General features: G+C 33.4%; 2 long non-coding RNA genes across 2 annotated transcripts; both read right to left on the reverse strand.

Annotated features, from left to right (window-relative positions):
• Nucleotides 1-4,023: 4,023 nt before the first annotated feature.
• LOC130459618 (uncharacterized) lies at nt 4,024-5,901 on the reverse strand. The gene is made up of 3 exons (XR_008919133.1): nt 5,774-5,901; nt 5,581-5,659; nt 4,024-4,477 (listed from the first exon to the last, which is right to left on the reverse strand). It is a non-coding gene; the product is annotated as an uncharacterized lncRNA (long non-coding RNA).
• A 2,590-nt stretch (nt 5,902-8,491) lies between these two features.
• On the reverse strand, nt 8,492-9,661 carry LOC130459484 (uncharacterized). The gene is made up of 2 exons (XR_008918899.1): nt 9,454-9,661; nt 8,492-8,750 (listed from the first exon to the last, which is right to left on the reverse strand). It is a non-coding gene; the product is annotated as an uncharacterized lncRNA (long non-coding RNA).
• Nucleotides 9,662-21,835: the final 12,174 nt, after the last annotated feature.

Below are 21,835 nucleotides of genomic sequence, written 5' to 3' on the forward strand. Positions count from 1 at the left end.
TAGACAATTTGAATGATACTGATTTATCCCTGATTTTGAACACCACAAGCCAAACAGTGTTCATTTTTTGCCTTTGGAGAATATGGAACAGAAGGAACTTATGGATTTTTCAAAAAGAAAATAAAAGTATTGAATCTTGGTGCCACCAAACTTTATGGTTAGCAAAAGAGCATGGAAATATAGAGAGTAAAGGAACACAACAGATTAAACCAGTGCATTTGGATTCCCCTAGTCCTTCAAATTACTTTGTTAAATGCGATGCATCTTTCTGTTCCTCCACTCTCCTTGCCTCCTATGAAGCAATTTGCAGGAATGAAGAGCACACATTCATGGCTGGAATAGCTGGCACCTTCACCAGTACATCAGCTGCTGCTGCAGAAACTCAATCTATCCTTATAGCTAGCTCATGGGTCATCATCAAAGCATGGCAGAATGTGACTATATTTACAGATTGCAAATCAGCAGTAGAACATCTAAACAATGACAACCCTCCAACTTCTTGGCTGTCTAACCTGTATGCTAAATGCAGGGAGTTGCAAAGAATCCACGGGAGCCTCTGGGTGAAATTCAGAAGAAGGGAGCATATCATGGAAGCGGACTACGTGGCAAGGAAGGCCAAGGACCGGCTGAGTCTGTTGGATCAAGGCAGTGATTTAGAACCCCCCCTGTTTAGCTACTGATATCTCAACAAACAATGATACTAATTTTTTGGGAGCATGTTTGCTTCAAAGTAATTGGGCGATATGTGCCTGTATTTTGACCTCCACAAGGAGTGGAGTTAGCTGAAAACTTGTTATGTACGCGCACTTTTAAATGTTTAAGTAATTAAGTCACTCAAAAAAAAAAAAAAAAAAAATTGTGGCGAATAATAGTTCCTTGGATTCTAACTTACAATATATTGTCCAAGTTCGTATAATACTATATCATAATTGACTACAAACAGCTAGTTTCCATATTAAGTTTAAACTCAAAGAACACAATAGATAGCACCATGCTACCATTTTATAGCACATGTCTACACAGTACAACCCCCCTCCTTCCACCGCCAAACCCACAAATAAAATCATTTTAAGATGACTGGACTTAAAATGCTCACCAATTGGGTAACATTGCCAGCTCATTGCCTTGTCACAGCTTAGTCATCTGAAAAAATTTCAAGGACAATTTGAATTTGAATTTCAAATAATAAAACAATTCTTTTTTTTATTTTTCTAGGATTTATTTCGATGAAACCAATGTTTCATCATCTCCTTGAACTCATTTGAGCTGTTATGAAATTTATGTTTTGATTTTCCAGAAAAAAAAAAAATTGTTGTGAAATCTCCTTCTTCGTCGTCGGAGCATCTATGTCAATGGAGTTCTTTTCTCGGATTTTGTATTTTTTTTTTCCGATATTTGCAATGTTGGATTTGGTTTGTTGTTTAATCCTAGTTTGATATCCATATCCCCTAATGTTATCAATGTTTTGTTTAAGTTTGGAAATAAAAAACATGGGTTGTTGTTGTTGACAAATCTATAGAAATGGAAAATTGCAGGGAAGTGGAAAAAAAAGGGAAAAAAGGGTGGGGGTTGGTAGGGAAGAAGCTAAATGCGCGTTTTATTATGCTCAAGCCAGTACTCGAACCCGTGACCAGCGTGCAAGCAATGCTCTATGTTAATGTTTTAGTTGTGACCATTGTGACGTGAGGCCGAAGCCATTGTTGGTTTTGCGTAGAAATTGTATTTGTTTGGTTTCAGTATTTGTAAAATACAATCTAAATTATATTGTAAAAAAGGAAATCGCTGATTTATTATTTTTTATACAATAAAAAATCTGAAATTGTATTGTGTAGAAACTATAGTTAGTGTAAAGATTAAGTTGTAATATAAATTAGAACATGTATTTTTTTTATAAATTACACACTACTGTATTGTTTCCCGCCTATACTAAGGGCTGTTGCTGCAGCCAATCAACTAACGAACCAATACCAGCATGAGCAATTAGTAGCCGGGTCCACCATAGATTTAACATTAATTTGCTAATGAAGTGTGTATGCGTTTTTAATTTCCTCGATGTTATTTGGTTTATCATGTATACATATTAATTAAGTGATTTTCTTATTATTGGTTTTGGGATACGTATGTGTCCATATTATTGTTATACATAGTTTGCATAAGTGTCTTGCTAATAAGGTTGGCTAATCCTCGTAACTAGTTCACTTAAGTGTCATGGTACTAGGTTATCCGGGAATGAGAATCGCTCGGGACACATAAAAGGGTTGGCTTAGACGATGAGTTTACTTAGGTGTCATGGTACTAGGTTATCCGGGAATAAGAATCGATCGGGACACATGAAAGGGTTGGCTTAGACGATAGAGTTTACTTAGGTGTCAGTGTACTAGGTTATCCGGGAATGAGAATTGTTTTGGACACATGAAAGAGTTGGCTTAGACGATCGAGTTTACTTAGGTGTCAGTGTACTAGGTTATCCGGGAATATGAGAATTGTTTTGGACACATGAAAGGGTTGGCTAATCCTCGTAACTAGTTTCCTTAAGTGTCATGGTACTAGGTTATACGAGAATAAGAATTGTTCGGGTCACATGAAGTGTTGGCTTAGACGATCGAGTTCACTTAGGTGTCATGGTACTAGGTTATCCGGGAATGAGAATCGATCGGGACACATGAAAGGGTTGGCTTAGACGATGAGTTTATTTAGGTGTCATGGTACTAGGTTATCCGGGAATGAGAATCGATCGGGACATATGAAATGTTGGCTTTGATAGAGGGAGCTTACACATACTTTAGTTGTCCATAAAAACACACGAGACACTAACATACTCGAAAAAATTAAAACAATTACATCGAAATAACCATGTAATTAATAAATACATTAATACCGAGCTTGTTCATTAGTGATAGAAATATTTGAAAAGAATGTAACATAAATAACAATTTAATTATTATTAATTTGTAAGAAGGGTGCACAAGTAGGATGTTATTTATATTTTCCTTTTATTTTCATCAAAAGTTAATTTGAAAATTGGAAAAGCTTACACCTACTCACCTACATGTCGGACGAAAGGTTGGCTAATCCTCGTAACTAGTTCACTTAAGTGTCATGGTACTAGGTTATACGGGAATAAGAATTGTTCGGAACACATGAAAGGGTTGGCTTAGACGATCGAGTTTACTTAGGTGTCAGTGTACTAGGTTATCCGAGAATGAGAATTGTTTTTGGTCACATGAAAGGGTTGGCTTAGAGGATGAGTTTACTTAGGTGTCATGATAGTAGGTTATCCGGGAATGAGAATTGTTCGGGGCACATGAAAGGGTTGGCTTAGACGATCGAGTTTACTTAGGTGTCATGATAGTAGGTTATCCGGGAATGAGAATTGTTCGGGGCACATGAAAGGGTTGGCTTAGAGGATGAGTTTACTTAGGTATCATGGTAGTAGGTTATCCGGGAATGAGAATTGTTCGTGACACATGAAAGGGTTAGCTTAGACGATCGAGTTTACTTAGGTGTCAGTGTACTAGGTTATCCGGGAATGAGAATTGTTTTGGACACATGAAAGGGTTGGCTTAGACGATCGAGTTTACTTAGGTGTCAGTGTACTAGCTTACACGTACTTTATTTGTCTATAAAAACACACGAGACACCTAACATACTCGAAAAAATTAAAATAATTAGATCGAAATAACCATCTAATTAATAAATACATTATAACGAGCTTGGTCGTTAGTGATAGAAATATTTGAAAAGAATGTAACATAAATAACAATTTAATTATTATTAATTTGTAAGGAGGGTGCACAAGTAGGATGTTATTTATATTTTCCTTTTATTTTCATCAAAAGTTAATTTTACTAACACCCTTATCCTTGTACTCCTTCTTTATCCTATTACCAATTACAAACAACTCAAAACCCGTCATGTAAGCATAACGATGGTAAAATTCACTAAACTCAAGACCGGACTCAAAACACATTCCTGGACAAGGGGTGGTAGGCGTAGTTGAATTCACAATAGTTCCTTCTCAGACGACAGGTTCAACATTAAGGTCTATACTAACCATTGTACTCTAGAATAACAAATGAAATTAAACAAGTTAATTATTAATACAAATTTAAATAAATCATACAATGCTTTTATACATATAAATAGGTATATCATGGCTTCGTGAGATTCATACAATGCTTCACTTAAAACGTTATTCGTGAGATTCATGTCACCTTCAACATGTTCCTCTGAAACATCTTCCTCTATGAATGGCAGTACATTGGATGCTTGTTTCTCCAATACATCACTCCAAATCGAGTCCTTAAGTCCTTCAACAGTATCTCTCTCTACCAAGTGCATCTCGTTTGGAATTTGTTCATCCAATTCACTCCCTTCACTTGGAGAGCTTTCTCCTTTCTCAATCTCACGCGCATGTCTTGCCGTCATCTGTATTTCCCGAATCTTAATATCCACATCAATGGATGCAGTCTCCATACTGTACATATAGGGGAAGATTAATTGAGGCGGGATTCTCCGATACATTGGATGCTTTTCTAGTCTCCGATACATTGGATGCTTTTATACAAATCAAATTTAATTCAAATGAACAAATAATTAATTGATATAATAAAATATCATTTTGTTTTTAATTATACATATACAATTAATTAAATTAAAATGGTTAACATACATAAGTTATCCACGAAAATAAATGCTTATACACACACGGTACATAGGTTTCTCCGTCAACTTCAATCAACAACATTGGTTACTCCGCTTGATTAATTAATGGTTCATAGATTATACGACAATGATAAAATCACAATACATTAATAAAGATTATATTCGGGAAAGAAATTTACTAAGAAAAAACATAAAACGAGAACAAATTTGTAGATAACAATGAGAAGTAGAAATGGAGTTCATGAATGTTCACCTCTTACAACAAGCCTGGTTAGTGATAACCTTCTGTGGATACTTAATGTTCACCTTCACTTTTTTTTTTTTTTTTTTTTTTTGGGGAAATTTAGGCGGGGAACTTTTCAGAGGAGTTTTGGGCGCCAGAATACCCGCTGTGAAGAGCAAACTGGCGGAAAAAATGAAAACCTTTCCCTCCTAAAATATACCATTTTCCACCTAAACCCAAAATTTACAATTTGACATGTCAATCACCCATTGCATTTTAAGTCCAGTTAACATAAAACCATTTTATGTGTATGGACTCCCTCCTTCCCCTCCTCCGCTTCCCCTACCTGACCAGCCGACCTAAACATAAACCTAAAGTTAACGATTAAAGTTAATGATTGAAGAATCATGCATACTAAAGTGTTTTGCTTCAGTTGTAACTCCTATTTTCTTAGATTTGGCATCTAAGTTACAATTTTCTCAATTATTATGATTAAGCGAAATCCACTAACAAAAATCATCAATGCAGATCGACTAACACAATTATGATTGAGAAAATAAATTGATATGCCCCTAAAATTTCCCTCTTCAACCAGAAAAATGACAAAAAAGACACAAGCAAGCAGCACTTCATTAAAACCTAAAAACAATCCAAATTGGGAAAATGTAACGAAATTGTAGAAATGTAATTACCTAATAACGTTTTGTGGAGGTAATTTGAGGAGCTTCAATGGCGGAACCAATCAAACTACTCTCAGTAATGTGTATTCCCCTAAAAAAATACCAATCAACTACTTAATCAAAAATCAAAGTAAAAAAAGTTCAAATAAACAAAAACAGCCTTTAAATTTGAACTTTGAACCCTAAAAAGGAAGACCAGGATTACCAGCGGCGCCAAAGACGGAGACACCAATAGAGATGGCGATAGAGAAGGTGTAATGTGATATCAAAATTAGTGCTCGTGCCCATAACCTTGTTACTGGCTGAAGATGTCTAATTGCTTTCTATTCACCTGATTTCCACTTATTTTTCTGAACTTATCTTATCTGAATTTATCTGAACTTAACAGGACTTATCTGAACTTATCTGAACTTATTTTAGTTATAAATTGTACTTGGTCAACCCTTATTTTTCCCGAACTTATCTTATCTGAACTTAACTGAACTTATCTGAACTTATCTGAACTTATTTTTCCTGAAATAAGTGGAATTAAGGTGAACAGAACATGGCCTAAACCACAAGTGACTTGTGTCCATATGGACACAAGTGGGGGTAAATTAGTAGTTGCATATGTATTTAATAACTGAACCCCACAAGCTTACCTGGACTCCGTAACGGGACTTCCCCAACAATTTCGAAAAGGTTTAATTTTAACTTTCAAAAGATTTCATAAGTGGTCCTCTTTGCTTTTCCCACCAAAATCCCCCTTCACCTTATCCCTCACTTTTTCCCTCTTTTTTACAATTCAGATATTTTGTTTTTAACCCTCTATTTTATAAATATAGTACATGTGTTTTGTTTAATATAATAATAAGTTGCAAAAGTCAAAATATTATACAAATATTAATGTAATACGGATGTGTAAACTTATTAACCCAACCCAATTATATTTAAGGGAGTTCGAACTCGAGAACGAGATTTATCCAACTAAGTAAAATATAGTTTTTAGTGAAGACGACACTAAACGGAATGGGGTTAAAACTAAGTTCTAATACAATAACGTTTGATACCTTTTTACTAGTAAAGGGTACCATCTTAGACAGCAAGGGTCCCTTTGTGAAATGTAAATGTATTATATTCTGTAAACCTTATACCAATACAAAAAACGTGTTACAACTTCAATGGGTCAGATCACAAAATTAAAGGACAAATGATTGCGATTAATCGTTTGGATTGGAAAAGGAAATTCAAATGAATTATTACGAGAATAACCTATCAAGTTAATTAACAACATCACAATGTTCATAGTCGATTCTTTATCTATTTTAAGCATCAAGAACACGTGTGAATTCTTAAAATACGCATGAGACTTAAGGAATATACTATTGACAACCCAAATAACATTACGATGTTCCATATATAAGCAGCTAATGCGAGATTCAAAAGTATCAATAGGTCGTCTTATTGATTTGAGTAACTAGTTAACTACAACCATGTCTAAAAGGAACAGTTATGAATTACGAATATTGAGTATTAACGTTCTTTTATTATTATATTCTTATACAACATTACCCTTTTCTAATGTGATATTCAACGTTATCAATATTTATTTGATTGTTACTAAGATAAGCCTTTGAATAAAAGAATAAAAAATGTTAGTAGTTCAATACGAGATCATCTTATTGAAGTAGGCGTATGTTATGAATTTTAATTATTAACGTTTTTCATTATTATATTCTTATACCAATATTAACCTTTTCTAATGTCACACATTTAATATTACCAATGTTAATATTAACAATCGCAATCATATCTATTGCTATCAACAAAACGAGTATTGAAGAAAGGTAAATGTATTATATACTGTAAATCTTGTACTAATTCAAAAAGGGTGTTCCAACTTTAATGACCAATGGGTCAAATCACATAATTAAAGGACATATTATTGCGATTAATCGTAATATTTATCCAATACGAAGTATATGAAGTGGTCATTTCATAAAAATGAATGCAAATACAACAAAGGAGGGTACATTTCTCGTACCAAAGGGTTCAACTCTGTAAATGTATTAGTTGTTACAAAAAATAAGTATAATACAATATAGTGTTCAATGGCCAATTGGTCAAAATCACATTGAGAGGTAAAGTTGTATGAAGTATTAGAAACATATGAGTGCGATTAATAGTAATACTTATCTAGCACGAAATATATGAAGTGAATCATTTTATTAAACACATATGGGATTGAACCAGATACTAACAAGTAAATTAAATGTAACCTATGGTTATCAAACTTTACACTTTTTAAGTGTAACGTAATCTATGGTTATTATCATATAATGTACACATGAGATACAAAAATATTAATATTTGACGTGTAACTTCAAATAAAACTAGAAGAACAGTTATGACTTCTTATTATTAACGTTTTTTTTATTATTTTATTATTATACAAATGTTAACCTTTTCTACTATCACAGATTTAACATCACCAATATTTATTTCAAACTATGATAATCCCTTAAAACTAGATCGAACGGTTATGACTTCTAATTATTAATGTTTTTCATTATTATATTCTTATACAAATATTAACCTTTTCTAATGTCACGGATTTAATATTACTAACATTTATTTAAAACTATGACAAACCCTTAAAAATATGTACCAATACAACACAGTTTGGTACAGTTATGATTGCCAAGGGTACTAATTGAGTGTTAATGAGCCCCTTTTTGACCTGTAAATGCATTATTTCCTTTAAAATAAGTATCAGTACAATATAGTATTCCAACTTGAATGAGTTAAGAGTCATATTCAGAGGTTTTTGAACTTCTATGGGTAAATTCATGAGGTAATTGACAACACAATGTGATTACTCCTATAGTTATTTGAACTCATTAGTCCATAAAAGAGAGAATTCAAAAGCGAGAACACGTCATAATACTTAATAGGAATACAATATAAAGTGCCCCCAATGGGAGAATCCAAAAGCAAAATACAACATAAGTTCCTCAGAAAACAATGAATCCAACCATACACCGTGATAATAATATAAACGTCCTAAACACCAACATGTCCCACTCCGAAATTTCTTGTGGAGGTGTCATCATGGACTTCCAGGGAGTAGAAGGAACCATGCATCATTCTCTTCCATATTTCTCATCCTTAGAAGATAATTACTCCTTATCTCTTGCATAATGCTGTAAAACAATCATTAGCAATATTTTACAAAACCAAGTTCATGTTTTTCGCATATATTCATTATTCAATACCAATACAACATTATATAGTACTGATACATAACATTTCAGTACCAACACATAACAAAAGCAATCATTAGCAACATTTTACAAAATTAAGTCCATGTTTTTCGCATATATTAATACCAATACAACATTATATAGTACTAATACATAACATTTCAGTACCAACACATAAGAAAAACATCCATTAGTAACATTTTACAAAATCAAGTCCATGTTTTTCGCATATATTCAATACCAATACAACATTATATACTACTGACACATAACATTTCAATACCAATAATAAGCAAAGCAACCAAGCAAAGTTTTACAAAATCATTTTCGCATTTATTCAATACCAATACAACATTATATAGTACTGACACATAACATTTAAGTACCAACCATAAGCAGAACAACCATTAGCAATATTTTACAAAATCAAGTTCATGTTTTTCGTATTTATTCAATACCAAATACAACATTATATAATATTGATACATAACATTTAAGTATCAATACATAAGCAAAACAACCAATAACAATATTTTGCAAAATCAAGTCCATGTTTTTTCCATTTATTCAATACCTATACAAGATCATATATTATCGATACGTATGATTTCAGTACCAATACATAAGCAAAGCAGAGCAGTACCAGTAAGCCTATTTGCACATTTCAGTACCAGTAAGGCTTCACCTTTCTCTCCTCTCTTTCTATTCTCCTCTATTCAGCTATTGTTGATTTGTGGTTGTTTAATTGTTTTGGTTTGTTATTCGGTTGATGCTGACATGCTGGGTGTTAGAATTCCGGAAAGACGATGAAGTGGGCTTCTTTTACATTTGAGCTTATTTCTCGATCATACTTCTTTTTTATGTTTTGGGCCTTTCTAGTATATGTGCAAATAGGCTTTAACTAGGGGTGTCAAATCGGGTCATCGGTTGGTTACGGGTCGAGTATAATCGATTCGAGTATAATCGGATAACGTAGTTGTACGGGATTATTGTGCTTATGCGGATTGAATGTGTGAATTTTGATTTTCGAGTCACTTCAAATTTTGTCAGAAATCGGTTGAATCGGGTCAATTTTTACTAGCTTTAACTAACGTAATAATGGTGTATTGTATCTAATCTAATGCTCATATAAAAACTTGTATGGACGATCTAATAAAAAGGTTTATGTGAAAATCATTTGTAAAATATATTAGTGATGAAAGTAACATTAGTCACTCCTTATATAATCCTTTTTGAATAATTGGTATATTGGTAATAATTACTTTCAACATTATCAAACAATTATCCATAATCCTAGTGGTACAAAATAATTTGAGAAGATAGAGTTATAAGACTACTTGAGAAGATAGTGTTTGCGCAGTGCAAGGCCGATCGATCACTCCTTAGCCCAACCCCTTCTAGCCGTCCCCCAAGTCCCCAACGGCCCAATTTTGTTGCACAATAAATAAGTGAAATTGACTTATACAAGTACTTTTAGGAGGGTGGTTGTCTATTCAACTTATCGTCCTAATTTTTGTTGTTCACGGAAATCATATGACCGGATTTTTTTTTTTTTTTTTTTTGAAAAGGTACTAAACGTCAAAGATATGCTTTATCACATTGGCAAGATCTTCCTAAAAGGAAGACAAATTAACATGGAGTTAGATGATATTGGGTGGTTAATTAGCTAATTATTTGGCCTTAATTATTTTTTAATTGATTCATTGATAAAAAGTGCTACGGCATTTAAAAAAAAGCTTTGAATCTATCAAATACATAATAAATTTAATCAAATGAAATTTGTTTTCAACAAAAGTGCAATCATACAAATAGAACATTTTGTATACCCTATTACACATCGTTGTTTGATACAACCTACATAGAACATCTTGTATACCCTCTTACACATTGTTGCTTGATACAACATTCAACGAATGGGTCTTTCGATCTATTGTAGTATTGAAATTGAATAAAATTTGATTCAGTGATTGTAGATATAGAACTGACATCTGATGTAACACCGCATATATCTCCATCGACGAATTAATTTTTCTTGTAAAATTAAAAAATGTCATTCCTTTGTACACCAAAAATTTAGGATCCTCTAACCTAAGAAAAATTCTCCCTAAAAGAAGAAGAAAACCCCTATTTTACGAGAGAGAAAATTTCCTCGCACAAGGAGAAAACTTTTTTTTTTTGGAGGGAACCCTTAAGGGGAGATTATATTAATAAATCAGCCGCAGCTACAGAAATAACAATATCTGGCACCTCGTCTTTCCACATTCTCGTCCCAAACTCCCAAGGTTGGAAGTGGGCTAAAGTGTGGGCTAACTTATTACCATCAATACCTAGTATTTAAAAATGATAATCATACATGATTAGTTGACACGTGTCGCCATACCGTATATGATTAGTTGACACGTATCACCCTACCATATATGATTAGGTGACACATGTCACCCTTATATATCTTTCATACATAAATTTATTTATTTTTCAATTTTTTATTTTGTTGTTTGTAATACGGAAAATTTTACAGCTTCAACACCCATTTCACTTCATCTTCCTCATTAAACATCAATTCACAATTTAATTCATATATTCATTCAATCGCTTCCACTCGATCACTCCATCCCCCTCTATAACACACAAATTAATTCACCATCTAATTTTTTTTTCAACTTTCACCTCGATATGAATCATCTATTCCCACTAAAAACGCAAGCCCTCGATAAAATTAGCATTTTAAAAGACGGCTTAACAACCTCTACATAATTGTCCGTTCATTGAACGGGCTCAAAACCTAGTTACGCTTAACAAAAGACCATACGACATTAGTAAAACTCGAACATAAAGCGAAATTGTCATCAATAATTAAAGAAAAACTGTTGCAGCCTGTTGAAGCCTCCCGGAGAGCTTGAATTACTACCAAACTGCCACTTTCCACTACTACTTGATGTAAACCCATATCTTTGCACAGCTTCGGCCCCAGTTTGGTTGCTATAACCCTAAAAAACAAACAAAATTAAAGAAAAATCAACTAAATAAAAAGATAGGGGTCTTCTATCGATAAAAGCAGATGGAAGCCCCTTCTAATTTCGCTAATGAAGGCTAGGGTTTCACGGTTTGAAAGAGGAAGGCTAGGGATGAGGGAGCCCCTTGCCTTAATTAACTTCTTAATGGACTAAACGTTTATTTATTTTAATCATTGATAATTAAGTATCAAGAAATTAAACAAGTTGATTGAAATTTGCTAAGGCATGTGGAATTGTGCAAACTTTTGGAGGAAGTATGCACGGGATATAAGATGCCATGCATGCAACTAGGGGATTTCTCATGTTATATCGTTCATGTCATGTGACCTTGACAAGGAAGTCATATGAGTTCAACTAATTAACCTCCTCCCCCCTAACTAATTAATGCTTTCACTTGCTTTTGCTAACATTTTCCATCTTTGTAATCAGTGGCGGATATTGAAGGGTTTTACGAGGAGGGCCGGTATAAAAAAAATTAAGTAATATACTATATAATTATACAATTATACACAAATTTTAGGGGGCCGTAACTAAAATTATACTACAAAAATTTTCTGCCGGGGGGGCCAGGCCCACCCCAGCCACAACAAAGATCCGCCATTGTTTGTAATAGAAAATTAGAAAAGAGATATAATGGACGGAGTATTATTATTAAGTGATTATGTACGCGACGCGTGTGTAATATCTATAACTATACTAAAACAGAAGATTCTAAAACCAGGTTTGCCACATGTCACACTCTCATTAAAAAAAATCCCCACTCTTTTATCTTACCCTAATTAAATGAATTAACTTATAAAAGTTTATTATTTTATAGTAACAAATATCTTATTTATTATGTCATTACCTAAAACAAGTATTAAATAAGTTTGCATAAGGCAATAAATAAAATTAACAACCTTTACTAAAGATTCTTTTAAAAAAAAAATAGTCGAACACATGCTCTATTAAAAATATTGCCCGGCCAATATCATTTTATTAAATCGTACAAGTACTCCGGAACATATATTAATTGTCTTTTAAAAGGTGTGTACATATCAAATTTACAACTGATAAAAATATTTTTATACGCAGAAGGCTACACTGAAAAGAAATTAAAGTACTTATGGAAAGAAACAAAAATAGCCGAATAATCTAGCTAAAAAGATATCTGCACTTTACTATGGAGTAATTGTAGAAGAATACTAAATATTTGTAGTATATGGAATAATAAGTAAATTGTTTGCATCGTAGATATTCTATAATAAGTGAAAGATACTTTGTATTATTTTGGTAGAGATGATATATTGTACTACCTCCGTTCCTTAAAGTTTGTTACACTTACTATTTGCACAGACTTCAAATGCAGTTAACCACTAATATATCCAATTTCGTATGTGCAAAAAATTATAAAAAGTTGATATTCTAAAAATACATAACGAGACTAATCTAACAAGATCTTACATGGTAACATTTTGATATATAATTTACGGTCAAAATTTCATACTTTTGACACATATTCCAAGGCGTAATGAGCTTTCGATCAGGAACGGTGGTAGTATATACTATTCAGAATATACACTATCATATTTCTATGTATCATTTCTATTGTATTAATACTTTTACCTTCTTTTAAAATTTATAAATTTTGCAAATTTCATCCACTTAAGAAATACACTACGTACATACTATATGTGTTTTTTTTTTCTGCGGTAAATAGAATATATTATTAACCAGAATGAGACAGTTAATACAACATTGAAAAAGGCAGGCAACACAACAAACAAAGGCTAGGAACAAATTAACATATAACAACCTAAACAACAAAGAAAACACAAACTAAGGCACTAGTGTTGCAAGCCTGCTACGTCCATACTATATTCTCATTCTCTTTGCTAAATTGATAAAGATACAGGGAGAAACTACCAATTAGTTAATTAACTAAGCTTGAGAACTACGTTTTTTTTTTCTTTCAATATTTATAAAAAATAAAATGTGATCTTACTTAATAAAAAGTAATATGGAGTATTAAAATCTATGATTAGTAAGTTTATGTTTAAGATGAGTTAATAATTTGATAGAATTATACTTCTTTAAGCTCATTCTTGTGATACTCCGTATAAAAGTGTTATATGTGAGTATTACAAAATATTATAACACCGAGTTCAGTCCAAATCATAATGGGCAAAGGGCAATTTTTTTGTTAAATCATAATATCATACAAATGTAATCATAGTGATAAATTTATCCTTAAAGTTATTTCAAGTGCCGTTTTCGTTGTTGTGCGTGCTTGCACTATATTCACTATATATACTTATATGGTAAATGGAGTTATATGAACTGTTGCATGTTTTAGAGAAATTGCTTGAATTTTTTTACAATGTATAGTTTTTCTTCATCTTTTTTAAACTAGGTAGAACCGTAGAAGGTCAATCTACCGGCCATGAAAAATGTGGTTCAACAGACATTGTTATTTGTTAACTTAAAATAAAAAATAATAAAATATAACTAAAGGGTATACATGAGTGTTTTTAGGGATGAAAAATTAACACGAAACTTATAATTTGATTATTATTACTTATAAAAGAAACTATAATATTTTTAACATAGTTTATTATGTAGTCTCTTTAATGATAATATTGCCTAATATTTTAAAAAAAAACACTATATCAAAATTTAGTTGTTATATAAACGTGTCGACCTACTACGTATGACTATAGCATAATTATATAGGTTAGAGATGATTATAGTTGAGTACCATTTCGAAAAGAAACACTTTAAGGCAGTGACCACTTTGTGTTAATTTATTAAAAGTTGTCATATTTTCGACGGATAATATCTAAATTTTAATGATATTTTGGCTTTTATGGTATTAATAGTATCAAAAGTAGGTTTTGCATAACATTAGAGGGTTGTAAGATCTAAGGGTACTCAAGATCGACCTTGTAAGACTCAAACTACATACAGGCAACCATATACGTAATAATTAAGTTTTCTTTTTTTTACAAACTTTGAAATATAAAGTTGGTAGGTAATTAAGCTCTTTATGAGGATGACTACTCGAACATGTAATGTGGGTGGTGAAACGGGTAAGGTGAGTTCTTATACTGGGCGGGTATGTGTACCTAGCTAGGTGGGGTGGTGTGGACGTGTGGTAGATAAAGTTTTAGAATTTTCTTTGTTCACATGATAAATGGAGATTGACATAACATATCTACAATTCATTACAACAACAACAACAACAACAAGTCCTAAATGAGGTTTTAGGGCCGATTAACATAGTAAGGAAATATCAGTGAAATGTGAAGCAAACAAAATAAAATGTTATGCTAAAGAACGTAATAATGCATAATGAGACACAAAAACAGAGAAATAAAAACAAAAAACAAGGTTGTAAATTTGTATTTACTCTAAACATTAAAAAGATATACTATGGGTTCATGAGCGAAGATATTCGGTCCTCTATATTACTTTTTGTAACTTGGAAAGTTGGAAACCGTTGAAAAAAATGTTGTAGAACCTACATATATGACCATCATTTTTAGAGTTATTATTACATTTATGAGTCTGATTTGGTCTTACACGCTACACGCTACACGCTACACTGTATGAGTCTGATTTGGTTGATGAAACTATATACTACAATCTTTCCAATCTTTATTGATCTATTCATTTTTTTCGCGCTTTGCTTCACTACTAGAATTTGGATCATTAATGACAACCCAATAATGACGGGTTCAAACTCCCGTCGCAAAAACCGTTTGCGACGAGGTTAACACCAAATAAAAACGGGAACAATCGTCACAAATGACTTTTACGACGGGTGAACGACGGGATTTTTCATCAAATCCTGCCACTATTGATCTTTAGCGACAGAATTTTCCATCATTAATGGTACAATATCTTGTAGTACGCGTATTTTATACTATATATTAATCACTTGATAATGTAATAGTATAAAATATTTTCAAAAATATAAACTAAAGAGTTTTTTTCTTATACTCCCTCCATCCCGGAATACTCCCAACGTTTTGATTTGACACGTTTGCAATTGCACAACATTGACCACCAATATCTTTAATTACATAGTATAAGAACTTATAAAATATTAATATTTTAAAAATATATATTAAGATAAAACCAACAATATATTGTGTACTAACATTTGTTTTCATATACTTGAAATAAATGGGGTCAAAGTGAATTGTGCGAATAGTGCAAAAAGTCAAACCGTTTCGAGTATTCCGGGACGGAGGGAGTAAGTCGCAAAAATATGGTCAAACTTTTATTGTGAACCAAATATAGTAACCGAGTAAAAACATTACTCCCTCCGTCCCTTAATACTTGCATCGTTTTGACTGGACACGTTTGTCAATGCACAACTTTGACCACCAATATCTTTAACTACATATTATAAAAATATTAATATTTTTAAAATATATATTAAGATGAAGCCAACAATATAGTTTATACTAACATTTGTTTTCATATACTAGAAATAAAATAAGGTCAAAGTGAATTATGTAAATAGTGCAAAAAGTCAAAATGATGCGAGTATTAAAAGACAGAGGGAGTATAAAACTTAGAGAATACATTATACAAAATACTTCGTATTAAAATAATTCATATTTTAAAAAATCATATATTCCCTTCATTCTTGAATGTTAGTCTTTTTTTTCTTTATTGAGTTATTCTTTTTTATTAGTCCCTTTTGAAATTTTTCCTTATTTATCCAACATCTATCCTCATTATATGTAACACCCCGTATTTTTAAGCCTGTTTCATTATTCTGTAATTACGATTATTAACGTAATTACGTCCTAAAGTTTTCCGAAAATATTTTAAGAGCATTTTTACTTCTAAATTATTACTTTCAACAATTTAAGTTTTAATAAAAGCCTAGTAATGTTTTAAAAGAGAAAATGCCCACCTAATTTATGTAGTGTTGTACGTAAGTACAACCTTCCATATTTGAGCCCATGTTTTACACCTAAAACTTTAATTTTTATCACCCAAAACTTGGAAATACCATTTCACCCTTATTTCATTTACCTAAGGAAAGGAAGTCAATTCCTTCTTCTCCACCATTTCCATACGTGTAAATGGCAAATTCAAAGCTATGCATTTTTGCCAAATGTTCAAAATCTTCTTTCTTCTTTTGACTCATGAGCTCCTAATTGTTATCTACTGGTATTTTGCCGCAAGTTTCATCATTTTCCATGGTATTACATAACCATGGTTTCTCAAATGTGAGCTCATTACTTACGTTTTTATACCCTTTTAACTCTATAAATATCTGCTCAATTGCCAGTTAATTTCTAAGTTAAATTGTACCATCAGTTTCGTATTCTACCCAAAAATTTAAGAGTTTTTCCCACTTTCTCTCTCCTCTATTTTCAACCACCACGGCGCCACCCCTTCGACCACCGCTGCTGCATTACCTGTCGGCGACTGCTTCCTTGCCGACGGCCAACCACCACTCCTTTTTCGGCGCTATTGTTGTTGGCTGCAATCGTTGTTTCCATTGTTGACGATGTCATTGGCTCGTTGCTAAGTTCCTGCTATTTCTTCCATTTTCCTTTTCATTCCAAATGACCCAAAGTCAAATGACAAGCCCAATTCTTATTTGAAGGAACATAAATTAAAGGTGGGCCTAAGTCTCATTTATTTTGTTTTTAAACGAATTGAAATGCTAATTTGGAAAAAATGACTACACTAAACTCTAAAAGTCAAAGTATATTACTAATAAAGTTTCTAACTCGTTCTTTATATTTGTTTGAACAATATACTTATGGGGTTAAGTGGAAGGAATTAAGTTTTGGTTAACAATTACTGGAAGAGACGTTCGTATGATTAAGGTTACGCAATGGAGCGAGGTAATTATCACTACAAGAAAGCGCTTGATTACCAACTGCTTTTACCGACCGCCATAAAATTAGTCAGTAAAAAAATAATTAGCGACCGGAAAAAAACCAGTCGGTAATTTACCGACCGAAAATTGAGCGGTCGCTAAATTTTAAGTTTACCCACCGCTTTTAAAGCAGTCGGTAATTTATCGACTGCTTTTTCTTGTATTCCGACTAAAGAGCGGTTGGTAAAAATCCGACTATTTCCAAAACTCATTCAAAATTTTAATTACCGCCTATTTAATATCTCCAACCATATAAGCGGTCGGTAATTTTTTAAAGGAAAAAAAAGAGGTTTGAGTACTTTGCGACCAACTTTCATTCAGATCTACATTTCAAAATAATTAAAAAAAAAACGACCTCCCACCTGCTGGGCGATTTGGGCTGCCGGCGACGAACCCTTCCCAGCCCAGTCGACGCACCTCCCAGCCCAGTCGACGCACCTGTCGGCGACGCACCTCCCACCCGCCGGCGACGCAGTCCAGTCGCACCTTCCCAGCCCAGTCGACGCCTTCCCAGTCCAGTCGCACTTCCAACAACCCGCCACAGCCCAGTCGCACCTTCCCGGCGACGCACCTCCCACCTGCCGGCGACGCACCTCCCACCTTCCGGCGACGAACCTACCACTACCGTCGACGAAACTAAATCTGAGCAACCCTAAAATCTGGTGAGTTGTATTTCTGCTTTTTTTTCTCTCTGAAATTAAATATGTTATTTTTTTATGAATTTATTTTCTTTTTTGATTGTGTGGTGTGTACTTGTTTTAGGTTGAATTTCTGGAATTTTGTGAAAGAGGTTGCTTTAGTTCTTGATGGTGTTCATTTCATGTGCTCTTAATTGTCTGGAATTCTTGAAACTGAGTGTGCATGTATAATTGACCCCATTGAATATCATGTTTTCTATGGTTAATAAGATTTGGATTTCGATGTGATAAAGCATAGCCCTGAATTTTATGTTAACTTTTTTTTTGACAAGCAAGAGAGATAAATTTTATAGCTCAAACAAACTAGTTTACAACCTAGACAGGAACAAGCTCACAGGAACAACCTCTAAGGCTAGCCCTGAAGAAACAACATATTGAACACACTGAATCTAAAAAGACTAGACATGCTTATGCTTGATGCTTGATGTCAGATTTCAGAGCATGTAACAAAGTTGAAGCCATGGGATCAGTTTGTTCCCACACAACATAATTCCACCCAACCATCTATTTGTCGATCATGTAGAAAAATAAATCGCATTGGACTGTAACTCACCTTTCCGTAAACTACCAACTACAGTTCATTCATATGAGAAACAACGAATAATTTAGAGAATGAATTTGAGTAGTAAGTAAGTGTATTGAATAAATTTGTGCATGTTTAGGTGTTTATTGTAAATGCATTTTATTATTTATATTTGATTTTTATCCTTATTGGCTTGTGTTTAAGTAATTATTGATCTTTATATAAATTATAAGTAAATTATTGAACTTTATATAATTTATAAGTGCGTTTGAATAAATTATTGATCTTTATATCATTAATAAATTATTTAACTTTATATCATTAATAAGTATTGATTTTTATATAATTAATAAAATCAATTATTTGATTGTTTATTTAGAAAACTTCGAGCGGTAGTTAGACTACATAGTAGGTTTAGTAACATGATTAGTGTGAGATGTGTAGAGATTGGTTAGTAACATGTTTTTTGTGAGATGTGTAGAATTTGGTATCATGAAAAGAAGAGAGCGTAGTTGGATGTATGATAGACTCGACGGGCGCAATCTTAAGCCCGACTTTCTCAAGGGGGTTGGAGAGTTCATTGAGTTTTGCAAAGAGCATCCAACATGCAATGATGGTGACAAAATAAGATGCCCATGCCCCTTGTGTGATAACAGGCGTTTTCATGATACTGAAACAGTTAGAGTACATTTGTACAAGAAGGGGTTTGTTCGTAATTACTATCAATGGATATGTCAAGGGGAAAGCTTAGTAGAGTCCTCGCGTGTTCAGCCAAATCAATATCGGGATATGGTTATTGATGCTCTTGGAAATAATCAAGAGCATTTGGTGAATGAAGAGGGTAATTCAGTTGAAGAAGAACCAAATGATGAAGCTAAGAAGTTTATAGACCTTCTAAAGGCAGCTGGAGATCCATTATATGAAGGGAGCAAACTCTCTGTGTTGGAGATGGCATCAAGAATTGCAAGTTTGAAATGTGAATTCAACTTACAACACAGGTGTGTGGATGGGTTTGCATCTTTGATGAATGATGCGATTCCAAATAACAACCAAATGGGTAGAACTTTCAATAGAACTTTCAATAGTTTGAAGAAGGATAAAGCCCAATGGTGGGCTGTGTTTAAAACTAAGGCAAGGTCTGTGATTGATGCTCGGTTGACTTAGACTTTCTGCAAGAAGATGCAAATGAGGTTTCTTCAGCTCTTTGTGCTCCAGATGAGATCCCAGATTATGAAGATCAAGAAAATTATGATGATAATGACGATATTAATGATGGTGATGTTGATAGTATGAGTGATGAGGACGAGGATGAGGATGAGGATGAGGATGAGGATGATGATGATGAGGATGAAGATGATGACGTTGGTGATGAAGATGAGGATGAAGATGATGACGTTGATGATGATGGTGGATACGAAGATTAACTTGATCGTGCTGATTTTGATTCTATTTGGTTGTTTAATTTTAGGTTCAAGAAATATTATGTGTGTTGTCTTTTATGATTGAACTTTGAATTATGTAGTTGTTTATTGAACTTATCATTGAACTTTGAATTATGTAGTTGTTTGTTACTTGTTATTAGGTAACTATATATGTAGCGTTAGTTTATTAATGTTAATGCTTGGTTTGTGTTCTACTAAATAAACAGATGTCCAATCGAGGAATTATGTAGTCGTTTGGTAAACTTATGATTGAAATTTGAACTATTTAAACTTGGTTTGTGTCCTACTAAATAAACAGATGTCCAACCGAGGAGAAAATTCAGCCATCCGTAGTCGTTTAGGTGCACGTGGAGGTGGTCGTGAAGGTGGTCGTGGAGGTGGCCATGGAGGTGGCCATGGAGCTGGCCATGGAGGTGGCCATGGAGCTGGCCATGGAGGTACTACACGGGTGACCCAACCCTCACTTGATACCTACTTTGATGATGACGAAACTCAAGGTCAGTACTCTGAAGAGGTGGTACCTGATTCACAAGCAAATGAAGAAGCTGAGGATTCTGGAGTGATTTGGATGGCACCGGGTGAACTTTGGTAAGACTTAGAGTTACATTTCAATTATTTTATCTCATGTATGAATTTTGTAAACTAACGTTACTTGTGTTTTTTCCTATTCCACTATGTAAGGTTTGATCACAGTTCCATTTCGCGGGATATTACTAACGTCATCCAGAAATATTTCAAGAGTCCTTGGACGTGTTATACCAAAGTTGACAAGGATACAAAAGAGCATTGGTTCACTCTGTTCAAGGTATATTCGATTTTATATCATGTAATGTATCACTTTTTATTCATCAACTTGCTATAAATGTAACATAACAAAATATCCCTTCTTTTCTTTTCTTTTGTGTAGAGGACCTATAAATGGTTGCCTGAGTTTGACCACCTTGCTGTGCATGATTACCATGCAAATGCATATAAACGAGTTAAGTACATCCACTACCAAATAACAAGAAAGAGTAATGGAAAGAAGCCAGATTGGATGCCTGAGGAAGTGCATGCAGAAATGATGAAGCACGTGGATGATGATGAATTCAAGAAAAGATCTGAGCAGGCTAAGAAAAATAGAAGAGGGGGTTCATTAACCAACAAAGTTGAACCATCACATTTCCAAGGTTCCATTTCCACAACTGAGACTGCAAAGAAAATGGTAAGTTTAATAATGTGACTTAATTTCATTTAACGTTGTTAGTAATTTGATTATTTACACAAATGACTTGTATGATTAGGCAAAGGAAAGTGGAGGTGTGATGCCTACAGCCGGTGACTTATATTTGAGGACACACACCAAGGAAGTACCGGGTAAAGGGAAAGTCCCTTGTAGTAGCAAAGCAAAGCAAATCAAGGTAACAAAGCTTATGAAACATGTTTTAAGTTTAAAATCTGCCCCTAGGTGATGTAGTT

This window comes from Spinacia oleracea, chromosome 4, assembly GCF_020520425.1.
Source record: "Spinacia oleracea cultivar Varoflay chromosome 4, BTI_SOV_V1, whole genome shotgun sequence".
NCBI lineage: Eukaryota > Viridiplantae > Streptophyta > Magnoliopsida > Caryophyllales > Amaranthaceae > Spinacia > Spinacia oleracea.